We start from the raw sequence: 26,649 nt of genomic DNA on the forward strand, positions 1-26,649 counted from the left end.
GTGATTAGAGCAAATACACTCAATCCAGCCATACAGATAGTGTGCCCTGCTGTCATTCCTATACTGAGCATCTCATTGGATACCCTGTGATTCTGCAGCCCTCCATCAGGTGAATGATGTGAAGTCATTGTTCATGAGATAGATCAGACAGTACAGAAACCCTCCAGACAGAAACCTCTGCTTGTTTCTAGCTAGGAAGAATAAATCTTTTCTTTTGGGATCCGCAGAAATACAGATGCAAAAGCAGGACGTGGGTAAATGAGAGAAGATAAGGTATTGCTCCTGCAAGCAGAACATCCTGTCTTCAAAATGGGTGAGTACTTCCAAACTTTCCAAATATTTCATTGCCCTCCAAGTAGATCATAGATCTGACACTCTTTCCTTTCTAGATACTTTCCAGCATTCTAAGCCATAATAGAGGCAGGTAGAAAGCTGAATTTTGAAAAAAAAAAAAAAAAAGGGATAAAAAAAATAAATGGGGGGAAAAAAACTTGGGGATGCCCTGATTTCCATAGCCAGCCTTCTGGACACTGCCACAGAATTTTGTACATCTCCATGAAGATGTGGCTGATTCTGGTTGATCATTAGCAGAACTTGAGGCAGCTGTATAAACAGCAGATTTCTACACCTACAGGTCTTCATTCATTTCCTCCAGTGAGGTTTTTAATTTGACTGGCAGCTAGCCTATCTGTGCAGCTGATAAGAGAAGGAAAAAATCACCCTCCAGTGCTTGCATCGCCACTGCCTTTCCTCTGGTTCTCATCACAGAAGTGTACAAAGAATTAAAGAGCTCTCAATACATTTGTAACCAAATATTTACCCTAAGTGAGGTAGATTATATTTGCTTATTGTACCCATTGCCATGCTGGCACGTGTTCAAGACTGCCTAATTCCTTGGAGTGCTATGGAATAGTTTTAAAACCCTTTGTTTATAGCAAACTGTTTGGCAATGAGTGCACATTCAGTGTTGTCCAGGGTATAGTAGCTCCAGAGCTCACACGCCTGGTGTTTGGGCACTTGGCGTTGTCTCACTTCACAAACAGAGCACTGGGGACAGTTCTAGGATGCAGCCAATTTACCTTAGTCTCTTGCAGGGTTATTAAAAGTATTCTGAAATTCTCTCAGGCATTTCATGAAGAGAAAAGATAATTAAACCATGTTCAGATGAAACGTTCTTCAAGGAAATACAACTTCATCTTAATCAGCTTGCTTTTTTGAGAGCATACTCATTTTGACAACATTTTTAATGGAGACAAATTAAAATATTATTTACAGTAAATTATATTTAAATTATTGCTTTCCATAAAGTGAAAACATATAAGTAGTTCCTTGTTTTGTTTAATCTTGTTTTGAACTTTATATAGCATTCATATATTTAACATTCTCCTACTAAATTGAATATTTTAATGTCATTATAACTTTCGGGTTTTCTGGTGTGAGAATGATTTGACACTTACAGAACACTTCCACCATGCCAAATATATTCTCTTGGAATTCTCAGTCCCTGAAAACTTCACCACCTTCACTTTTTCCCCAAGTGTTGGAATTTCCCATAGGATGGAAATTCTGTTTACTGACCAGCTCTGCTAAAATGTCTTTCTCTATCAAAAAAAAAGGGGGGGAGGGTGTCACAAATACACAACCGTAAACTTGTCAGGATGCATTTCTTATTGTTGGCTCATATGTTGCCCTCTTTTGGTAGCTTTTGTATTGTACTGCACATAAAATATTTAACAACTGCTGCAGCAACTCAATATCCAAAGGGGACTGAGAGCTGAATGTTAAAAATAAGCAAATGTATGAAGAGAGCAGCAGGTTGTGAGTTTGGCACATAAAGATCTTATAGAGACATCCTGTTGGGAGAGGCAAAGCACTAAGGTATTAATAAAGCAGTACAGCATGAAACTGGACTGTAAAGGTTAGTGAGAAAGAGGAAAAAGGAGAAAGATATGTAGATACTCACTCATGTGAATAATTTAACCCTATATCCTGACTTCAATCCTCTGATGAGAAACCTGACTTTGAAAAATTTGTTCGATCAAGACTTCTAAAAGGAAGCTCTGCCCTAATCATCACTCATTGGGTCTTTCCCTGTTACTTATTTCATAATCTATGCAAGGGTTTTATTAAATTCTTGTGGCTATTGACTAGTAAAGCCCAGAAAAGTGCCTCCTAATTTTCCAGGACTAAATCCCTACCAAAGTCAACACTTTCTTCACTAATTTATTTCTGAATGATGAAATTAAATCTGCAGTGATTTGCTAATACTAGCTATAAAATCATGTGATAGTTACAGTATTATAAGCCTAGAATCATTATTTAAGCAAAACACTGAAGTGTTAATTTTTTCCAGAAGAGAGTTTTTTCCCCTACTATTTCTGACTAAATTTTATAAAAAGCCCCTTCTCAGTCTGTGCTAATGATTAAGAGTCTAAAGAGATGGGTATTCACCTCCTCTTGACTTTGCAAAAGAGCTGAGTGCTAACACCCCCAAAATACCATTCTTAGAGAACAAACTGCTCTCTACTTCAGATAATTCTCAGTTATAAGCACAATAAATGGTTACACATGAGAGATATTCCCACCGTATCTGTGATTCCAGTTCAGCATTCCACAGCCCTATTCTTTAAAGATTAATTTTCTTTGGTTTGAATACCAGCATCAGGAATTCAGCCTCACAGTAACTGTTTTATGAACAGTCACAGAGATCATTTCAGAGTTCAGAAGGGAACTCTTCCTCCCACCTTGAATTGTGAAGGCTCTGTGGTAACTAGAGGAATTCTTGGGATAGGGAAGAACACTGAGCCTTCCAATGTAAAGACATACATTCTCTAGTGCTTCACTCAAACCTAACCTAAACCCCCAACAATATGAACTCCTCTTGAAAGACCATTTGACAGCCTTCCGATTTTCACCTTAAAAAAATACACACGAAGGGCATGATTTAGGTGCCATCCTCTCTCTCTTGTATAATGTTGGCTGGTTTTAAGATTTCACAGACCTTTGTTCCATATCTTGTGGCAATAAATGACTGCTTGGTGATTTTGATGCAGCCAGTATTCACCTTTTGGTGGCCAAGGGCTCACAGATTTTGATCGTTTCCTCCCAGATCTAACCAAGCTCCTTCCTGCTCCAGGCTGATGAAGTGCTTTAACATGTGCACTGTTTAACCTGATATGTAGTTCCTTTGTTAAAGCCACCAAGCAGGGCTGTAAAGGGAGTTGTAAATCTGCAGCACGGCTCATACACTTTAAGTTAAGTTTATGCTTAATGAGATGTTTGGTTTGAGCCTGAGTCTTTCCCCCAAGTGTTTTTTCCAGCCTTTGAATCGTTGTGGGATTTCTTCCAAGTCCTTCCAGTCAGTCAGTGGCTGGCAATATTGAACACAGAGTTGAATGTAATAGCACAGATCTTTTACACAGGCACTCTTACCTCCCTGCTTCATGGTACATATCTGTATGTGCACAGCTTTTATAACTGTGCAAATACATACCTCTCTCCCATCTGGTCTTCTCCTCACTGTACCTTGAAACTCTGTCAGAAATACTGATGGCCAGGACACGTACATTGCAATAAATAGTGGTGTTTGTTTTCCTCTTTTTTTTTCTTTTAAATTCTGAATTGTTTGGGTGATTTTGTGCTTAGCTTTCTAGTATCTCCCATTCCTTTGATATCATTATCTGCTTTCTTCTGTTTACATTCTTTCCTGGTTTAGTATCATCACCACATTTCACTATTTTGCTGTTTACCTCTACTTTGAGATTATCATACAGTTACTAAATAGAACAATGTCTGTCAAAAGTCCCTGACATGACCTATAGGACATTTCCACAAGCTACAACAATTGATCATTGCTCTTTGTTTACATTCTTTCTCCCATTTCAGTCTACACAGCAGTGTTCTCCGCCAAAACAATTGAAGTTCTTTCTCTCAACACGAATACCTGAAACTGTGTCAAATGACACATTCAGTGCTCCACACAGCACTCAGCCCCATTCCCAGCAGGCTGTGTATCTCTCAGTTCACTCACTGAGCATACTGCCTTGCTTGCTGAGTGCCAACTTGGAGCATCCTGGCCACAGCCTACAGCCTTGGTCCCCAAATCTGTACTATATAGAATTTATATGTTGCATACTAACATGAAAGGCATATTTAATATGTTTTACTTTTTGCAAGACCATACTACTTGCTGTTCCTGATACTATGTGCCTCAGTGTTTCCTTGGGATTAGTTGAACAACTTAGCTGTAAGAAACAAAAAGAAATTGGTCTAAAATATTAAAGTTATTAAATATCTAAAATATTAAAGACATTGTCCTTGATTTATGGCCTTTGAGGTCAGAAATGTCCATTAACTGTCCTGTCTAACATTTTCTGTCACAGACATTACCCAATTCCCTATATATGGAGCCCAAAATTTCTGCTTGGCTGACATGTGTTTTCCAGAAAGGGATTCAATTTTGACATGTACACAATTGCTTTCTTGGGCTGTTTGTTTCAGCAGTTCATCACACTTACTGCTACAAATCCAAGCCTCAACGCTCGCTTAAATTTACTTGGCTTATATTTCCACCCACTGATTCTTGTAATATATTCATCTGATGCAAGACACTTTTTTCTTGTTGTGAAGGTAATTATACACTGTAATCCAGTCATCTCATTTTGGTAAGGGAAACAAAACGTACTTTCCAATCTGCAAGCAGTTCTTGTACTTTTTCTCCCACCCTTTTTCAGATTTCTAGCACCCACTGTGCTGCAACACACCCCAGCCACATAAGTCAACTCATACATCCCTGCTAACTTGTTCAAAGAGGATGTTATTCCTCTTGCACACCATCAGATCGAGCCCTGTGTCCAATTGCTTCCCTGCAGTGATACCATGGACTCTTCAAGCACCACCCTTTGGATATGATTTCTATTGCATCAATACAGACACTATTTGTGCATGATATAAGATTCTTTTCTGCAGAGGGTCCTGCTTACCGAATTTGGGCTGCTCCATCTTCACAATTTATTTATCATTCCACCAATTTTAATTTCCTCCCTAATTTACTAAGCATTGTTTAAATAAGGATGTACTTGTCTCTCAACCATTAAGGGCACTACTGGGGCCCGCCAAGAGTAACACCCATTTCTGCAAAGTGACTCCAGAGCTTTCCTTCAGAGCTGACAGCTGCTTTTTGACACCTATCAGTTAGTCAGTTCTTAATCCCCTCAGCAGTCACTCAATACCTGTTGTACAATACTCATTTGTATTAAATGTTTAGGCAGAGAAGGCAAACAAGTGTATTTGAATGCTGAAAAAATGGACTAAGAACTTAAATCCTGGAAAGTGTTAAAAAGCCTAATCCCGACTGGTGCCTAAACACTTACAAGCACACCCGACTGGTGCCTAAACACTTACAAGCACACAGACTTATGTGACTCATTGTAGGTCCACAGTTATGAAACCTCATGCTTTGTATATTTTTCTGTTGATATTAATTTCTCTTATCTGTGAAAGAAAAACTTAGACTGTTGGATAGATCACACATTGCCTTTTGTAGTCACACACACAGAGCTTCCCTTTTGTTTCTCTGCATCTTCACAGGTAACTATTCTTTTTCAAAAATAATTGGCAATGTCAGTGTAAATCTTTCAGATAGTATTTCTAATATTATTGAGTTCAGATCATGCAGCTTTGGTGACTTTCATCCATATATTCAAGTATTCCCTCATCTGTTTCTATCAATAGGATTTATTTATTTGTGTCACAGTGTTTCTTTCTTGTTAATTGCTTCAAGTTATTTTATGTAATTAAAGACAGATGGTAAAGCAAAGTTCAGTATCTCATCCATTTGTTAATCGGTGGCTTATGCAGCTCTATAAATGTAGCAGGGATGTTATGATTTTGGTGTTTTGTGTGCTGTGCTTTAAATTAAATACTGGGACCAATTCCGAGTTACACTGAAGCCAATGACAAAAGCTGCCATTGACCAGGATCTCACAGTGGGAGACCATGGATGAGGAAAGCTGTGAGCCAGCTCAGTGTGGTGTTTACGCTTTACAGAGGCACACAGCTCACTCCCTCCTACACCCAGGTCTCACCAAGGACCTTTGCATCAACAGCTTCCACAATGTGTCAGGGGCAAAGGGAGCAGCAGGTCAGGACATTGATGAAGAGGTTTATGGAAATCCATCACTGGTTTCAGCATTCTTTCAGTTTATTCTATTTTGGGGAAATTATATTTTTTTCATATGCAAGGGAGCAAAACATCTGTTTTCATTAAGGACATCTTGTTCTTCAGATCAGAGGAAATAACCAGAAAAGGAATAACAAACAAAAGTCTCCAGAGGAAAAGAAGCCTGCCACGTGCTCCCTTGGGCAGCCATCTTGAACTGATCCAGAGCGTTGGCAGCCTGGGAGCAGCCCATCAGATCCCAGATCCCAGCACAGATCCCTCACTCCCACACAGTCCATGCATCACTCACTGCACACCCAACATGTTCATGGGCTTATTTTACCCCAGCTATCTCCTATCTGCAGATCAATCTGGAGAGTACTCTCCTCGCCCTGCAGGCTCTAGCAGACTGTGTTATTTTGATGCCCTTATCCTTCCTCTTTCATAAAGAAAAGGTTCATGGCATTCTTTCTGGCTTGCCTGTCTGTCCTCCATGCTCCCACACTGAGCAAGTACCCTCTGTACAGGCACCAGCAATGGCTTTCTGACCAACTTACTTGCTCCCATCTTTCAGTCCAACAAGCAATTTGGCTTTATCTGTTTTGACTCAGTACAAGCCTGCTCCTATTGTTTCCCACATTCTTGCATTTCCACCACAGTATGTGACTGACAGAAAAGCAATTCCTCAATTAGACTACAAGGGGTGTGCTGGAAATCACAAGTCAGCCTAAGGATTTATGTGCTAGACCAAATTATCGTAACTGACACAACACTTCCAGCAAGTGAGTGTGGAAATACCAGAATCTCCCCCATCCCCTCACCACCACCACCACCCACTCCCCCCCACCCCCACTCCCCCTTTCTTCTTTGGGAAAGGCAAATTAGAGAGAATAAGGATTCCTCATCGCTACTGTGAGTCATGCTCACATTGAGCACATGGCTGGTGAGGTCAGTGGCAAGGGTTATTGGGCTTCAACTACAGAAAAAATGGATTTTTCTAAAAGGCGTCACAGTCAGAGCAACATGAAAGAAGAGGAATACAGAAGCCACCAAGGCCCCTAAATCACAGGTGAAAGGCAATCACAGTTGGACTCACGTTTCTCAAAAGAATGAGCAGAGACAGGTGGCATAGGATACTGTGCCCTTTTATTCACCTAATCTTTTGGCCCTTAACATAGACTTTTATTTCCTCACCATGGATGTTCACCAAAGCAAAAAATTAACCTATTTTACTCAGCCTAAGATAGAATTTTAAAAAATGTTAGCACCACTTATTCTGGGGAACAAGCAGTGAGGCATATTTGAAAATAACTGAGTAATTTCTGCCAAGCAGGTGTCATGCCTAAACCCTATTTAAAATTCAGACATTGAACTTTAAGCACATGCTTAGGTCCTGATAAGAGACAATGCAATTTAAGCAAAGTGGAATTCAGCGTGTGCTTGGCTAAGTGCTTGAGTCAGGTCCCAACCACTGAAGGATTACTGGCACCAGCAGTCCAGCCATGGATTGTAGGGTGGCACTTAAACTGCTGAATCTGCTATAACAAGTGGGTTTTTTTTCCTTTTACTCATTTTTACTTCTTTTTTTGTGTGTGTTCCTGTAAAACAGGTTTCACCCTTCAGGAAACCATCTGTATTTGGCACCTATTTGGCACATTTTTGCCTATTGTAAAAGAATGACAGTTGAAAATTCCAAGCTGCTTTAACTATAGAGAAAAAAATCTTCTAATGTTGATGCTGAAACAGAACTTAAAGTATTATAGGTTGATAGGTTTTTTTTTCTTTCATTTTTTATTGTTAAATGCTAAAGCATCAGGCAAATACACTTTACAGTCTATTGCATCGGGCTCTTTTTCAGTAGGTTGGCTCCTGCCAACAGCAGGTTCAGAACTGCCAGTTCTAATTAAAAACTTTATTTTAAAGATACATTTCACAGTTTATTCATGGCATCCTGAGAAATTTAAATTGCTGGATTGAGCAAATGGATACAGTTTCTTTTCTATTGATTCCCAAGTAATGGCTTTAATTAATAGTTTCAGCAATTCACAATTGATGTACTGTGGCTGTTGAAATCAATTTCTTCTTTTATACGAGTCACCTGGAATGAATTCCCCTAGTTTTGCCTATTTCTTTGCACAGGATTTATCTAAATTTTATTTACTTTTTAATTTTGCATTGCATCAGTCTAAAAATGGCCAAAGATTATTCTGGCCTCAAGAATTTCAGTGACAAATCCTTTTAGTAGTCCCAGGTGTAACAAACAGATAATTGCCATCATGAACTCTGTATAAGCATTGTGTATAGCATTGTGAAATCTCTGATTTATAAGCATATTGCATGGCAAAAGCTATTTTGATAACCCATGCTTTTCCCTGCTATGTCCAGCTCTCTAGTTGCAGAAAAATATGAGTGAAACAGTTTCTGCCTTCTAGATTTGGTGGGAAAATAGCGCCTTCAAGAGCTGAACACCAGATCTAGAAATGCCACACCTATGGGTGGCTAAATTTTACTGTGGCTTATTTCTCTGCCTTAGGTGGCAGAGAAATAACTTGAATAGCATATGATGGAGTTAAAAAGGAGAAAAATATAGCCTAGGCTTTTGATTCACTATGTTTTTATAATTGTTAACCAAATGCACAGCATATATTCTACTTCAATGACTGCCACTTTTAATCTTGTATCCTTTATGAGCTTTTCAGATTAAATACATGGATTGCAATGTTCTATTAGGTGATTAAATAATATATCATACCTTTATTTTATTATTTGGTGATCATTAGCTGCTGTAGAGCATATTACCAGCAGCAAGTCCTCCAAATAACTTGTACTACCAGTATCACATCAGAAAAAATCATTACAATTCACAAGCACCCTGTCTGCATTCTCACAATTATATAAATACACCTCAGTTGCTTAGTGAAGTCAGATGTTTGCATTTACCAACAGGTTTTATCAGGACATAGGCCAGAGATTCCTTAAGAGTTTCAGACTACAGGCAGCATCTTCCTAAGTTTTCTCATTAAGACTCACCCCTGCTTTCTGATCATACAGAAACCTTCTGGTTTTGGTGGCTGAATAACAGCCCTGAGGCAAGCACAACTGTTAGCATTTGAAAGTGCTAGCTAGGAAATATTTAATGCGTTTTTAGCTACTTTTAGCACCATTAAACTGTTGGGGGAAAAAAAACAAATCACAAACAAACAAACAAAAAAAAAACAGTCAATACTATCTGATGAGCCAGCTCTTCTACAGACAGTCCTCAGGTCTTTGGTGGTCTGCAGACCACAGTTTCAAATCCACTGGAGTGTTTGAAATCTCACTCTTAGAGCAGCTGAAAGCTCTTAGCACCTGTGTGTTTCTTTTTGCAGTAAGAGCTGGATCTGGCTTCAAATGCAGGATAAACAAAGACGTATAATTTTGACTTAAGAGACATTTAACTAAACCACCAATATATTCTCTTAATTCAAAGCAGGAATAGGATGAACATCTCCAAATCCAAAGAATGTATTATATCATCAACCCCTTATTTTTAAGTGGTTCCAAATCATCAGAAAGATTGTGTAAGAGCAGCTGATTCCCAATATAGATATCCTTTTCTTGGGCACCAAGTCATGCCAAGACGCTGGCTGAAATTTTACAAGCGTCTCAGATTGTACTTTAAATAATAGTTATTAGTCATAAGGATTGGCTACCTTTCTTTTCTTTGAAAAGAAGCTATAAATGTATCATCATTTATTCATTTCTGAAATCATCATATTGTTCTCCAAAAGAGTTGAGTTAAATTTACAAAATTTAGAAACATATGTTGTGGGACGTGTTTAGGATGTTTCTACTCCTAAACTCAAGTTTAAAACTATGCATCCCATCCCAGTTGTGAATTCTATGAGAAGTATGTTCAGTCAGAAGTACAAACATTTCTGCAAATTTCTGAAGGTGGGATTTCCTCCTTATTTAAGTAAAACATTTTCTTCTTGAATAAAAATAATCTGATAATTACTTTTATTCTTGCATTGGTGTACCAGTTCCAAGGCCCAGTCATTAACTAGGACTCCAAGTTAATAAGTGCTGTATGAACAGGGAGAAAGCAAATTTTCCCTGCCCCAAAGGGTTTGTAATGTAAACTCCTAATTTAAAATTCATTAATTTTACACATCACCTTACATAACAATCACAATGCCATAAAGGAGTGAACACATGCTAGTAATTAAAGCCATGGCAGTCTCATCCCATTGTATGAAAAATAGCTCTATCATAATGGTTCTGAGTTTGTGCCAGACTAGCAGCTAATCATGGGAGAAAGATGATCTAACACTTACAGAACATGAAAATAGAAATGAAACGTTCTGGTTCCAGCCTATTTTCTCTAGACTTGCTGGGTGATCTTGTGCGTGCTACTTGAGCTTTCCGCCCCTCAATTTACCCATGTGCAGAACAGCAATAACAGTATTTATCTGACTCAGAAATGTTTTGTAAGAATAAATTCATAAATCATTAAGTCTCTTACGCACTCTCAACATGCTTTCTACACAGCACCCATTATAGACACTCGAGAAGCACACATGAACTACTGGTTTTAGTTGCAAAATGCCCCTAAAAAGTAGAGTTCAGGGGATGCATGGCAGGAGAATATAGATCCATCATGGTCAAAACCTTTCTACTCCTGTGCTATTTACATTTCACCTGTAATATGCAATAAGGATAAAGTCAATCAAATTCATTTTGTCACTTCTTGATTTACAACATGTTAACAAATATATGTTCAGAAACTCAGATCAAGATTTTCTACATAAAACTTCTGGAGAAACTTCTTTGATTCTTAATCTGTATACTGTTTTCATATCAAACGCTTTAGAAATTGAAAAGGTCACAGTAATACCTTACAAGGAGAAAAATTCTGGTAAATGCTACTTTGGATAACTCTTCATCTTAAAAGAATGCAGGGATATTGCTCAGTAGTCATAGCATCACTGTGCTTGTACCTAGCAGGAAATGCCAATACTAGATCATCAAGGTCAGTAGTCCCATTCATTGACAAAACCATTCATTATATGAGAATGAATGAAGTGTCTTGAAAGTTAGCAGTCTCAGACTCTCTGTGCAGATTTCACAGTTCAGGACAGAGCCACTCTATCAGTGGAATACTTTCAGCATGTAATCGTCTGTAAAGTCACGTCCCAATAGAGATAATGAGGTCCCATTCATTATTTGCCAAAGAAGTGCAGCAATTTAAGCCTGACTCTCTTCTGCTGTAAAATTAAGTGTTTGAAATTTGGACCTGATCCTACCTTCACTGAAGTCAATGATAAGGCACCACCTGATTTCAAGGGAGCAGCAGCAGATTTTTTGTAATGCAGAGATCACATTAAATTCACTCTACCCTTCTCTCACAGAGTGAAAAGCAGGTCATGGGTCTGATGTTTGCAGCAATAATGAGGAGGCTTTAGAAACTAAATGGGATGTAGCTGATTATTTTAGCACAAATTGAACTGAAGTACTAATGACTTACCAAGCATTATTCTTATCTGTTGCACAATCAGCACATGATGATGTCCAGAAATAGTATAATATCATACTTTGTTCAGCAAAAGGCTCAAGGGCTGATTCACTCTCTATGACATAAATCGGGAGGCAACCTCACTAAAGTAATTGAATTACATAAGACTAAAATTAGTGACAGGAGAGTTAGACCTGAAAAGGACCTCTCCAAGCAGTGAAAGAGAAGGTACCACCTGCCCCCAGCACTGTCCATCTGAGCCAAGGACCACCCCAGCCTGCTGTGCTTGTGAAGGGCTGAACCCCAGCAGGGACTGCAGCAGCCCTTCTGCCACAGTCTGTGGTACCTTTGCTTGGGGAAAAAAATTGTTTGAGACCAGAGAAAAAGTGACTTGATGGGGCCACCCCAAAGGAAGCCACAGGGAAGATCAGATACTTGGATTTTACTGTGACACCAACTTGTTTCAGTCAGACCCAGGCCAAAGAACAGGGCTGCTCTGAGCCAGTTTGCCTGGCCAAAGAGCTGGCACACAGATTGCAGTGAATATCCTGGAGATGTGCTCTCTTTTTGACACTTGTCCTAGCTCCCTGACAAGCATAGCTGGCCCCAGCAGAGAGGCATTAGCTGCTTCTGACATTGGCTCCTAATTTCCATATTCAGTGCAAGATATTAATTTTTCTCCAGTTTTAATGCAGTTTACTCACATATGTTATTCAACTCTCAGTGCAAATGCAAATTTCTTGGTCCAAGTATTCAGCTCCACTTCTTCTTAGCCATGTCACATTCTCCACTACAGCACAGTGATGTGCTCTGAGCACTGCCCTGCCATGTCCCCTTTATTGCTCACCAAGATCCTGCCCCCAACTGCAGGGTGCTACCACAAGTACCTGAATTGTCCAGTGGAGATTATAGCCACTCATAACATCCTGCTGTGAGTAGCAGCAGGACACACAGTAAGGCTACAGGTGGCCATACAAGATCCCATTTGCCAGTAAGTCAGAGAGCATTTTTCTAACACCAAGAACCAAAAACCAACCTTTGAGCAGAACTTTGAGGCTGACAGAGCCATGCCCTTCCCTATTGAATGAGTGTTTCTACATTCTGAAGTCAGAGAGACACTGACAGTATCACCAAGCAGCCCCTTCCATCTTTTTACACAAGCCCAGCATCATGTTCTAGCAAGAGAGCCACAGTATTTCCAAAGCAGTAGCATGTTCATCAGGAGACCCTTAACTTATTCTTCCCCTTATGCACAGCAAACATTTGTACTTCTACAGCTATGAGCATCCTCTTTTATGTACAAAAAGCTAAAATTAAGATTAGTAGTTCCTGTGCAGAAAATCAGCATCGATTATAATGAACAATTCTGGCTTGTAAAGTTAAGGGGTCTTTTATATAATGAATAAACTGTTCACCAGCATTATGTCTTTAAACAGTATTTGAGCTATTGTAGAACTATCTGCAAGTCAGCATCTTACATGGCTCAGAGAAATTAACTAAATTGAAGACTTAAACTAAATCAATGCTCAGCAGAACTGTAGCCTTATTTTTGGATGCCAAGCCACACTACAGAAAACTTTGTTAGAAAGCAAAGAGAATGTTACAGAACATGTGTGTGTGTAAAGGAAAACATTATTCACAGCTAAAGTTACCCATGAAATACAAAGGCAGAAGATCAGGAAATCTGAAAATCTTATGTGTGCTTTAGGAACAATAAACTTTCTATAATGCCTTACACTTGAGAAGTTTTAATTAGATCACAATAATTAAGTCTGTCTGATAACATCACTGTGATATACGTCTTCATTTACAAATGGGTAAACTGAGACTGAAAGTGGTCCTTTGTGCCAATTTGTGCCTTACCCAATCAATCAAAGAACAAAACAGCACAGAACTACTGATGTCCTGGCTTCCACTTCACTGGTCAAACTTTTACCAGATCACATCTCATGCCAACAGGACCTCATGCTAACAACCTCTTTGTATTTGAGAGTGGGACCCAGAGTTTTCAACTCCATTATTGCAGTAACACTTCATCACTTGTATTCCTGTCTATTAGTTTAGCATATACAACTGTTTTTACAGCCAAACAAAACAAGTTTACGAATTCACATATTTTTATTTTAATTATTAATTACATTGTTTTCCAAGAACCTCATTTAAAATACCATTGAAAGTCTTTTTCTCATTTGTCAAAAGCCCAGTAAATTTATTCCCCTTTTATGTGGTACTGGATTATTTACTCTTCATTTTCTACATGAAACAAGCCCTGACTAGTTACTAGATGGCAGACATGTCATGTCCAAATCCCAGAAACCTGCTTACTTTACTTCATAGGTCTTTTGAGGGTTTGGCTGTTTTCCTGATCTTGCATATGTGAGCTCCATCTTTCTGAGAATGCATCAGCCAGCCTGCCTGAGCTAGTCACAGGCAGGATTAGTAAAACCAGGCATCTGCAGATCTTAGGCTACCAAAAATGAATACCAGTGTTGTATTCTAGGGGCTTTCATTTGGTGTAGGACTGTGGGCCTTGGCAGGGTGAGTTGGGATACTCCCTCACGATAACTTATCTGCAGGAAGAGGAGTGCCAGGGTTTATAGGATTCAGCAGCAGCGTGGCTAATGAGGACAGAGCAGCCTGACCCGTGGAAGTGTTGAGCAACCACAACTCCCATTTACTTCAGCACTTTTGTAGATCAGATCCCCAAGGTTATTTGCTTTTTGGAATAAGCCACTTGTGGTCTGCATCAGCCTTTTCTCTTGGCAATGGTGGCCCACACCATTTGTTGTTGGCTTTGGTCAGCCGCGACCAGCATGGCTCCTGATCACAGACCATGTGACGCAGTTATTTTTAGCATATCAAATTCGCAAAGAGACTAAATGCCCAGTTTTTGCAAAGTTGTTGAAAAGACAGTTTCGTCTTGTTCAAAGCATTTCTGTCTCCAGGTCCAGCAAACTGCTGCTTTTGACAAACTACAAGTCACCATCTTGCTACTGAGCAGACTGTGCCTGGGAGAAAAGAATCAATTAGATAATAAAAGTGTCAGAGGATTTGCTTATTTTATCACTTCGTTTATCCTTTCAGTGTTATTGTTCTGTCAAGAAACCAAAACATGAAGAACTACATCACAATTACTCTTTGCTTTGACTCACACAGACCAAGAAAGATGGGTCAGTGAGGGCTGTCACGAGCTGCACCCATTACCACTGCTGTCCTTTGGAAGGAGCCTTTGTTCATTTTTCCTCACTTCTGGCTACTCATGAGGAAGGGCCAGTAAGGAGGGAATCTTCTTTAGTGAGCTTCTGCATTGTTTTCTCTTCTGTATTAGTAAGAAAGAAAAGAAACTAAGCAACAATATAGAATTTTGACTTACAGAATGCTATGTGGTTTTTTCCCACAGATTTTACTACCTCCCTCCATCACTGCCATTGATTTATCTGTTTCACTGTGTGAAAAGCTCATCCTCTACTAGGCTGAATAGCTGAGTACTGCACAATTCATACCCTCTCCCAAAGAGCTTATTTTCAGGGTTTTCATAAGGAGAGGAAAATAACCTGACAACCTGACTAACACAGCTGTAAATTGATTGATAAAAAAAAAGAGTTTTCTAAAAAAACTTCCTGAAACATTGCAATGAGTTCAAGCTTTTCTACAACAAACGAGACACAAAGGGGTCTATGCAACCAAATTCAATTGTATTGCAAATTACCTACCTACCTGAGTAGAGATCCCTCCTTTGTCTGATTGAGAATATAGATATAGGCATGGGACTGCCACATGACTACGTTATTGCAGAGTTCATCTGCCTCTTTCCATCCCCCTTTCCCCATTTTCTGCCAATCTGTACTTCCTCCCTACTGTCAAATGCTCCCCTGGTCTACCTCTAAAAATGTAGCCCTTAAAATATCCTAACAAGCTCTATGGACCTGTACAGCAACAAGGAAGATTTGGCTATCAGAGGGCTATTTGTCACACATACTGAACTTAGCTCAGAGCCTCATTAGATACACATATGGAGCTTCAAGGGTATTTGTTTGGGATGGGCTGTGAACTTAACCAAAGGTAACTCCCATTCACTGGCAGATGGAGGAGGTGGTGCCAGTAACATTACTGGGTTCAGAAATACAACACAGCTTGTCATAACATGTTGCTCTGGCAACATCTGTTAACAGCCCACAGAGCTATGTAGCACTTAAGCCAGATATAGCCATAATGTAGTCTTTTGCACTGAGCTGCAGCTATTTGTACCTTTCCCAGACAGCAACATGTATTATTTGCTCCTGGCCTCAGAAAACCCCACCATCTCTTTCAGGGTTTATTTTTATTTTTCTGGGATTAGGCTACAATGCCGTGGCAAGTACATCTCAGTAACAGCCTTTTTGGAGATGTGAAACTCAGAATTACACCAAATTCCTTCAGGCACTCCTGACAACACTCAGCTAGAAGCAGAGTTTGGTCCAGACAGCATTGCTCCTCAATCAATGGAGCTAATTTCTTACAGGAACTCCTCCCAGCTTCACCAGCATCACTCCAGATCCTTTACAACATAACATCCACTCCCATGTACTCTATTCAGCAATGGGGAAGCTAGTCTGGCACCACCAGGAAAGATTACAGAAATAAACATTTTTGCTTTTGAGTTTATATTTATGACCATTTTGATGTGTTAAAGCTGCAAATGGACCAATGTAGTCTCCTACAAGCCATGAGGTCATATCAACACAAATTCTCTATGACAAATGTAGTCTATAAAGAAGGATAGGTGATAGGGAAGGAGACAAGGACTTCTGCTTTCTTGTGCACCATCAGGATTTTATCACAAATCACAATTTTTTTATACTTTTAGAATTTTGCATGTTCAATGCATGAAAAGGATGACAATTTGCAGAGTGATAATTACTTGAGAATATTTCTGTTGTGATAAGGGAGCCCTTCAGGGTGGCTACAGAGACAAAAGTCAAAAGAGGTTAATGCATGCCACAGCTGTGCTATACCCTTCCTCTGGGTCTAGTAAGTCTGGTGGGTTTTTCCACTGAAACAGCAAGGGATTTTCCTATCAGAAGGCAGCTGGTATCAGCAGATCTCCCAGCTTATCTAGATGTCGCATCTCTTCCAATTTAAATGCTACATCAGTGGTTATTAAGCCTGCGTTGCAAAGAAATAAAACTAAGGAAAACATTCTGGAGGGTGCTCTGGATTCCATTAAAGGATTGAATTTCTCACTATGTTACACTTTTTCCATATGGCTGAAACATGGAGCTGAATACATTCATATACTGCTAGTGGTATAATCCCAGATGGTGACAAATGACCTCATTTCAACAGCAACGTATAGATCTTTACGACACCAATGCTCAGCCATGCTCTTGGGATATTCTCTCCAAACAATGAATGACTGGCAGATAGCATAATGTTTAACTTCTGCCTTCACTTTTGCACACACTTTATGGCTAACGCTGCAGAGCTGCTCGTTCATTAAGTACTCAGCCTTGTAACAGCGTTCAGATGACACGAGATATTCCCTGAGCTGCCAGCCAAGGACCTCCTTTGGCCCACGAAGGTCAACTGTGGTGCAGGCAGTGTGTCACTGTGTGTGTGTAAAGATATGCTCTGGCAGGGTAGAAGTGAGCTGATAACGTCTTACCCCTGCTTGGGCCCTTCAGCTGCCTCTTGGGGAAGCGTGAAAGGCTGCCAAGCTCAAGATGTGCTGCATCCTGCAATTTGGCTTTCCAGAGAAGAACAACCCCTCCCCCCAAACTCACCCACGCAGTTCTTTACCCCAAGAAGAGGTCATCACACAAAAAGTAGATAGGAGAGAAAAAGACTGCACACTTGACTGTAACTGCAAAAGAGAGAAGTCTGGAGTCCTCTTGAGATGTTGTGTAAATGGAAAGCAATCTGGGCTGTCTCCATTTTTTACAGAAAGACCTCTGTGCTTTTGTGGACTTCATGGCCTGCCAGATGGAGACGGCTCCAAGTAACACTGAGATCTTATTGCTGCAGAAAACCAAGGAGAGCTATAACCCCAAGTACTGCAGGTGTAGGAGGGAGTACTTGCTCGGATGATGATTCATGTCAGCATCTGAATAAATAAGGTCAGACAGCCAGAGATTATTCCAGTGAAGGGGAGTTGATTTGTTTGGGGGGCAGAAAGGAGGGGCTGTTTGTTTGTTTCATATCATTATACTGTAACCCTGGCCTACTCTGACTAGGTTTTGGTTTTTTTTCCCAAGATTTAGTACTCATTTATTTTAATTAAGACCTCCATTCAGCAGAATATATAACTGGGTGCAGCCTACCTGAACTGGAATAGCTGTATCAAAAGCATAAATCCTAATGTTAGCATCCACTATGTAGTCAGCATAAAGTGGCATTTATAAACATATCTGCAATCTGTTTTAAGGAAGATGTCTCCACTACAGACCATAAAAAATAAAAAATCACTTGCCTCAAAGGGGTGAAAAAGGATTAATTAGTTAGTGCTTGTGTAGCACTGTGGAGATACAAATCATGGGACTGTGTTATTGGTAAGCAAAAGATGCCAACAGGAAGCAGCATTGTTAAAGACACGAGGACTAACAATGGTTTTGTTCTCGCATTTGTAAATGATTCGTCGGCTATTGAAAGGTGTTGGCCTTTCAGCCTAGGAAACTGAAATCCTCTTTCTTCAACCAAAAGAGCCTTCATGGGCTGTGCATAGTTTCTCACACTCCCTCACTAGTGTTCCTCACTCTTAGCTTATAGATGCTAGACAGTAGCCCATTCTCCATAGTCCTTTTATTGCTTGGCCTCTGCCTCAGCTGCCAAGAGGGGTGCCATTTAGACTCATTGTTATGGTAGCTTTTATGATCTAGACATGGTGTCTAGGATCAGAGACTTCCTAGCAATTTTGCATATGCTGCTGCACTGCCGTCAGAAGAGAAGAACTCCTAGTAGCCAAAAATGTGGGCAGAATTCAAAGCAATGACCTACAGATGAAAGGCACCCCATCTGGGCCAGTTAAGCCATCCAGCCCCCGAATGCCAGCTCTTCACTGAATGAAACTGTATTGTGATGTGATGCTCAGAAGGGAAAAAAAAAAAAAAGAAAAAAGAAGCAGTTTTAAAATATCTGTGGATAACGGCTGTCTAGAGCTAGGGCTACAGACATTCAAACCTTGCTTACATAATATTTCTATCACGCACCATCCTCCCACCCAACTCTCCACATCATGCCAAGGTGCTGGAGGGAGGTCTTGTTCTTATTTATGCGGCATGAATACAAAATCAGAGAGGGTGGCAGAAACTTTCCACAGAAAGGTATGGTGCCTTGGCATGCTGAGTAAAATAGTAGAGCAGGAACAGCTTGTAAATGAGGGGGGAGGAGAAGGATTAAAGAAATTGAAATAACGGTATTCAAGTATTTCCTCTAAAAAACAGGATGACTGCAGTCCCTTAAACCCAAAAACTCATGGAGAAAAATACAGAGCAAAGCATCTTTTCTCCCTATATTTGTTAAATTGCTCACTTAGACAAGGAAAATCTTTTTTTATCCCGTTGTCCTCAGCTTCTTTTTCACCCCGTTGTCCTCAGCTCCTTTTTCACCCCGTTGTCCTCAGCTCCTGACACACATATGACCTCTGTCCCCCTTCCTTGCAAACATAGGCCAGATGAGGAAGGTGGTTTTGTCACCTGGAGTTAATTTATTCCAGTCTCTGCTGTGCTGTGCTGCTGTGCTGGGGTGGAACCTTTTCAGATGTCGGGATGACAGGAGAAAGAAAAACGAAGCAGCAGAGTATGTGTGGCGGGTGGCCGAGTCATCCTATCACCACGTATTTGTGTAGTTTCTTTTAGTGCCATCCAATCTTTCCTTCTGTCCCTAAATGGCCTGTGTTGAAAATGTCCCTGCTTACAGTTGCTCAACTGGAATGAGGACAAATTGTTTGCAGTGGCCCCCTTCCAAATGCTTGTGCTGTAACTTTTGTCTTGACTAGTCTCTGGAGATATCTCTAGAGTGAATTTCCTATGACTCGTTTGTGCTACCCCTAAGTCATGTCAGATTTTCTTCCTCTAGTCTTTCAACTTTGCAGCAGAAATCTTATTTAAAACACCCCCTTCACAGAAAAAGCCAGAGCAGGCAGAGGCTTAATGCTGTTATGTCACAAGTTCCCCAGTGAATTAAAAGCAAGGGGGTTGGGTCCCAAGGGTGCCCGAGGTTACAGAGGGGTTCTACAGGGCAAGGAGACCCACAGACACAAAGGAGATGACCACACCAAGCAGCTCTGAGTTATTAAGTCCCAGTGGTGTTAGGGACTGCATTGCCTTCCACACTAAGATATTGGCCACTTTTGTAAGTAGGAATGCCTGGCCCCTTGGCCCTCCAGACCACTTTAGCTCAGCACTGAAGGGGTGGTGAAGGTACTCTTCCCCCTCACACTCACATGTGAATTAGTCCAGGATGACACAGCATCAAAAAAAAGTGGGTTAGCAAAGCCTGAAGAACTAAGCCAAGAAAGGAAGGGTTTATAGTTCCAAAAACCATTTGATGGAGTTTTGCACGTAGACTCATTAATAGATGTTACAGAGTTACAGAAGAAAAAGTTCATTCCTCCCCTGTTAGATGCATGACCTGTTAGACATGTATGTGTATATATCTATAATATTTTCCAAAGATAACTGATTTCAAAGGCTATTGTCTGCTTAAATATTAGTTTTTCATCAAATGTGCAGTCTGCTTTTAGAAAATAAATACAGAATTAATGGTATGAAGTGGTCTCCTTCAACACTACTAGGACAGAAAACCAGGCCGGCATAAGGCATCTTCCCTGTCTCTTTACATGCTTTGCAGAAAATTATCTGAGCATCCTCAGAGTGAGGGAGAGTGAAGCCAGGAGATGACACTGCCATGGTTCCTCACAGAGCCCCTGGGCATACAAGGGCCATGATGGGGAGCAAATTGCAGGACCATCAACCCTTCCTGCCTCTTGGCTGGAAGTAACCAGCCATCACACAGACCCATGGCTGGTTCCCCAGGGGGGCTTTTGCCTGCTTAGATTTCCCAGGGTTCCCAAGTCACCAGACAGCCCCTATCAAAGCACCTCAGCACCTTTTGCTTTGTGTCACAGGAAATAGGAGTGTGGGAAAAAAAAGAACAATGGGGTTTAGTGAAGGCATCCCATGGTTCCAGTCATGGGATTGTTCATGTTGCACATTGGGTGGTGCATCACATTGCAATCACATCTCCTGCTCTTTGACCATTTTCTGGTCTCGTGACTCAGCAGAGAGGTTATCTCTTCTGCAGACATATCCCTGTATCTCTGAGATAATATTACCAGCTAGAAGTGGACAGAGCACAGCCAGCCAAGGCATTCCAGACACTAGAGGTTGCTCAGTGTTATGAGGCTTAGCAAACACAAGGATTTTGTACGACTTTGCCATTATTCTTGGGATTTAAAATCTTTGTCACTAGCTATCTTTTATTCATTTTTTTTCTTTTTCTTTTTTTTTTTTCCTTTTTTCTTTTTTAACACAACCAATGTCATACTGGGCCTCTGCCTCCCAGTTAGCCAGCCAAACGATTGCTTGCATTGCACCAGGATCTCACAAACACTATGACTACTTTGTTTTTCATTAGCACTAAAAAGGAAAAATAAACAAGCTGGGCTCATGGTTTATAATTGCATATGTAATTACCGTTTTAAGACCACTCTTTGCAATACAAATTAGCTCACTGCCCTTTGTATCATCTCTGCAGTGCCTCTCAGAGCAAATGTAAGCCACCCCTGTTTTTGTCCATCATGCAGCCAGATTCCAGTCTTGGATGTGCTGAAAACAGCGTGATGTACCTCTAAAAATTATCTGCTCTGCTTGCAAACACAGTGACCAGTATTTGGAGCTATGCCTTGACATTCGCTATGTAGTTGGAAGAAGAACCTGTCCAGGCCAATCTTTGGGTCCAATCCAGCTGGCAAACATTTTATAGCGCAGCAAATTTTTGTAGAGTTACTCCTGGTTTGCTTTGTTTTCAACATCTCAACAGATCCATGGGAAGAGATCTGCTGATACCACAAAGGCAGTCTCCACTTGGCTTGATTGGTTTCTTCCATATAAGTTGTAGGGAAGATGAGGAGCATATTGTCAATAAAACACAGACATTATTTACAGTTCAACTTCTAAAAGATGCCATAAAGTAGTGAATAGCAATGAATAAGTCCAAAGCCATTCTACTCTGTTTTGGTTACTACTTTATGCTCCCAGAGCTCATATGTTCAAAGGGACAAAGCAGAGACGCCCAGAGGAGAGGAAGTCTCATTCTAAAAAAACATAAAAAGAAATGCATGGCCACAGATCAGGGGATAATTTTATGTCTCACATGTTTTCTGACCCTATAAAGAGCAGCTTTAAATTGTTGCTCTCCTTCTTGATTTTAGAAGAGGCTGAAGCAGACACCGTAGTTTACAAAATAACAGGTGGGCATGAATCCTGAAAAAGTAGATCCATAACAAAATCTTGGTCACTGAGGCCAGAAGGACCCTACCCTTCTGTCTGTGGCAGGATTGATCTAATTATTCTATAACTGTTCCTGCAGATGGGTGTCTGGCCTCGAATAACTCCAACGACAGTGATTGTCCAACGGCTCTTGGCAGCTTGTCCAACTGCCGAACAGTTCTTCTTCAGTTTTGCCTAATATTTAACCTAAAACTTCCCTTCTGCTTCAGCCAATTATTATTTGTCCCATCTTTGTTGACTAATGAGAATAATTGATCCTTGTCCTCTTTATAACATTCCTTTATGTCTCCCGTTATTATGTTCCCCACACTCTACTTTTGCCTTTTGGCTAAAGGTGCCAAGTTATCTTAACCTTTCCTCTTAGATCTGAATGCCAGACTTCTTACCATCTTTCTTCCACTCTAAATTCTTCAATTTGTCCACATTTTTTCATACAGAATTGAATGCAGTTTCTCCAGTTATGCTTTAACCAGTGCCAAGCAGAGCGCAATAATTACTTCAGTAACCTTACTGACCCCATCTAATAACAAAGGCAAAATGCAGCATGTAATTAAAATCTAAAAAAATAACTATTTTTAAAAGCTAATTGCCTTAACAATCAGAACATTCTAAAGCTCAGAGAACACACACTAAAGAATTTAAAGGTTATTGTTCATTCAAAAAACATCTTTTTCAATTATATTCCCAATATTATATTTTGAGCTACATTCAGTTTTACTCCTATTAGGAATGGTCTGCACTGCATCTCCCGCACTCCCTTACCATCTTTTTATTTCCTGCAGATTTAACTCCTAGAAGCTCCATGGTGTCCTGTCTATAGTAGGGGTGTTCACTAAGGATTTCCCACTGTTATTAGACCTTCTCCAGCTCCACCAGTATGGCACAGCAGAGAACTCCCACTCATGCTTTTGATCTTTTAGGCTATTACCATGTCTTCCAGCTTCACTAATGTCAGTGGAGCAGAGCCAACAGTGAGGCATTTTTAGAAAGCTTCCTTTACAAGGACAAAATATTCATCTCCTTTGCCAAGTCCATGGTGCCCTACCTTGAATCCCCTTCTCTCTATGGTCTGGCTGCTGTTCTTTTAAAGGGCCTTCTGTCCTCTTTACATCATCAGCACCATACATGTCCATCACAGTCTGTAACTGCATGTACTCCTGCCTTTCAATGGGCACCTCTTCAGGAACAGAAATCCTTGTTACAACCAACACAAATGATTCAACATTATTATCAGTCTGCTGACAACAGTCATTCTTGGAAAATGGTTATATGAATTTCTAGAATCCCTGAAAATAAACAAATTTGGCTCCATTAACAGGAATGGCAAATTCAGACTGCAAACTCACTTGACTGAGCCAATGCATTTAATTAAATTGTTTTGCTATTATACTGATAAGCAGAGATATGACTGTTGTTAGTAGACGTAATAGTTTCTATTCTTGTTGCCTCATAGCACCTTAATTAAATTACAATTGTTCTGTTGGAAAACATGTCTGTGAACACCTCCAGAGAGACAACATGGGAAAATATTCCTAACAGTATAAAAATCAGGAGTGCAATACTGCATGGTAGATAGGACAAAAAGGGCTGAGATTGCAATAGGGAAGATTCAGATTTGACTTAAGAAAAACCTGACTGTTAATCATTGGAACATATCACCTTGGCATTGGAATAGATCATCTTGATTTTCCTGTCCTGTGTTGTCTTCTAGCACAAGTTAAATGAACAGCTGACAGGAATGACCTAGGCATAATTGGTCCTACATTTTACACACAGATGATTGAGGTTCTTTTGAGGATCTTTTCACCTCTGTTTTTCTATGGTTGTATTTCACTTTAAATTTCTAAAAAATGAAGTAAACTTCTGATCTCATTTACACACATCTGAGCCTCTCATATTCTATAAAATCTGTACATTTACAAATGAGGTCAGAATTTGGCTTCCAATAATAACACATTGTAATATGCCAGCAATTCCTCCGTAACATGGAAAAGAGCAAAGAACCTTGTTGTATAGGTCCCTAAACCAGTACATACAAGGCAAAATAATCACTGCTTTTTATGGCCAGACCTCATCCAAGCACTTGTGTAAGACCCTCTCATATAGCTATGTAAAGTAACACATGCACACATTTCCACCTGGAGAAGAGATAGCTTTGGAGGTCTGAATAAAATCAAACAGAAATACCACCTGCAAATGTATAGTGTACAACCAGGCATTGGTTGGAGTCCAGGCAAACAAGAGCCTAAAAGACTTATGTTTGCAAACTTATGTTTGCATGGTTCTTTGGTATTTAGGTATTTTCTTCCTTCTTTGTTTATAACAGTGTTCTGGATAGAGATTAAATTTAGCAGCTCGGTATTTGGTTTTTTTCCACTTACCTTGAAATAAGATTTGTACACATTTTTGTAGCAAGATTAAAAACTGCCAGGTGGTCTTTTAAACAATCCTCAGTGCTTTCAAAGGAGTTGTTCATGGCCTCTTACACACAAGTACGTCCCTGGACCCACATCAGGAACTGATCCCATCCCATACAAATAAAGCTTTACGCTCTTTGTCCAGCAGAAAAAGCACTCCTTAAAACATGCCAGGACACAAAATCCCCATTGTATTCCACTAGAAAATTCTACAATAAGACTCCATTTAAAGCCTATTTAGGTTGGTTAAAGGCTTGCCATCAACTCAGTGAGGTTTGGGCCAGGCTCTTAGCACAGGGGTCTTAAGGACAGGAAAGCCTCCCTATACACTATAGGTCTTAGGGAAATCACTGAGGTCAGCAGAGGCTGATGGACTTCAGCAGGCCACTGAGGTCAGCAGATGCTCAGTGGCAAAAGAATTTTGTGCTGATCCAAAGCTACCAGAGATATAAGAAGGTGGGAAGACTGAAGAGAGTGAGTCCTCCCTACATGTCATTCACCTGCAGGCTGCTAGGTCTGCAGCGGCTGGAAAAGCCAACCAGAAATGTTCTTTGGAAGTGATTAAAGAAGTCAGCACTCCCACATTGTGTAGAAATGACTGGTTTTTATTTTTTAAATAAATTTAAGATTCCATCCCCTAATTCACACAAAAGCTAACAAAATAAGGTGTTTTTTTAATGATGTACATATCAATATTATAAAAATAAGTAAATATTTTCCTTGGCAAGAAAATATCAAATACCTCATCCTTGTAACATGCTAGTTTTGTATTTACACAGGGTAAAGTGTCCCACATTACCATAATATGTTAGTAGCATGAAAATTTTTTATCTGCCATATCTTAAACAAAGCTTGAGTTACTGTCTGCAGTGCCCTTAAGCTAAATGTCATAGTCTTCACAAGATTGAAGCAAAACACAGAGAGCAGTGAGCAGTAACCACATTAAGGTTTAATGCTTATAAACACAGAAGGTTTAACACTTGGCAAGCCAAAATTCCCCTATGACCTGAAGACATGCAGATCATGACCTGAGAATTAAGTGCTGCGTTAAGCAGTCAAGCTGTCTCCCTAAAGAAAAGACAAAAATAGCCAAAGACTAGCTGAGCCATTGGGTTGGCATATGTCAGGTGAGACCAGGCCCAAATCAGAGCTGACCTGTAGCCATGTGGGCCAAGCCTGACCTAGCCCAGCCTTTCTAGCCAGGGCTTCCTAAGAAGAAGGATTTTCAGAGGTGCTCAACACCCATTGTCCCCACTGACCATAGGGAAGAGGAGCACTTAAACTGTCATGCAACCAGTCTCAACAAAAAAGCTTCTGGTATTAGCTGGAGGGAGAGAGACAAAGTGAAATTACTTTCCCCTGTGTTTTCCTAACCATGAAGATGCCCCCTTGCTTGCTCTGTCTCCCTTCAAGGGCTTCTCCTAAAAGCAAGTGCCACAGTCTTGGAAAGCTTGGGGATAGAGGGGGAAAGAGAAGGAAGCAGGGAAAGTAAAACGTGAAACAAAGGTTTTGAACTTCATGCTTAAAGATACATAGGTCAACCTTTGTTTTAAAAAAAAGAAAAAAGGAAGAAAATGTCTGCAAGGCAGAGAAGTTGATTTAGAAGGATGAAGGTCAGCAGAGCAACAAACATCAGAGATAAAGAGGAGGAATGCAGCAACAATAGGGGAGTGTTAAACAGCTGCCATGGGGGGCTTAAAAGGGATGTTCAGCATGCTCAAAACACTCTAATTTTGCCATAGTAGATCTGCTTGTGCCAAATTCCCACACAGAAAAAAATCAGGGACATAAGACTGACCTTGGTATCATGGTTTTACTTCTCTTACTTTCTTCACCACAAGCTGTGTTTAGCTTGTAAATACATGAGTGTTCTATTCTCAAGTATTTATTGCATTCCTTACAAGATATTTTTGAGGGCTGATCAATATGAAGCTTATCCATGAAGTTACTATATAATTCCTACAGGACTAGAATTGGACATTCTCTGCTTGTTGGTAAATTGCCAAATGCTGTTACAAGTAACACTCAATTGTAATAAACTTTTATTTAGGGTCCTAAGGTGCTCATTACAGAGAGATGCATATATATATG

The 26,649-nt window shown here is 40.1% G+C and overlaps 1 long non-coding RNA gene across 1 annotated transcript in view; it reads left to right on the plus strand.

Moving 5' to 3' along the window:
- The first annotated feature begins 237 nt into the window (after window positions 1-237).
- Window positions 238-26,649, plus strand: part of LOC136558461 (uncharacterized) — an 88,855-nt gene continuing 62,443 nt past the window's right edge. Inside the window, exon 1 of the long non-coding RNA XR_010783892.1 lies at window positions 238-313. This is a non-coding gene — a long non-coding RNA (uncharacterized lncRNA). The remainder of the gene's footprint in view (window positions 314-26,649) is intronic.

The sequence above is a fragment of the Molothrus aeneus genome, chromosome 6, assembly GCF_037042795.1.
Source record: "Molothrus aeneus isolate 106 chromosome 6, BPBGC_Maene_1.0, whole genome shotgun sequence".
NCBI lineage: Eukaryota > Metazoa > Chordata > Aves > Passeriformes > Icteridae > Molothrus > Molothrus aeneus.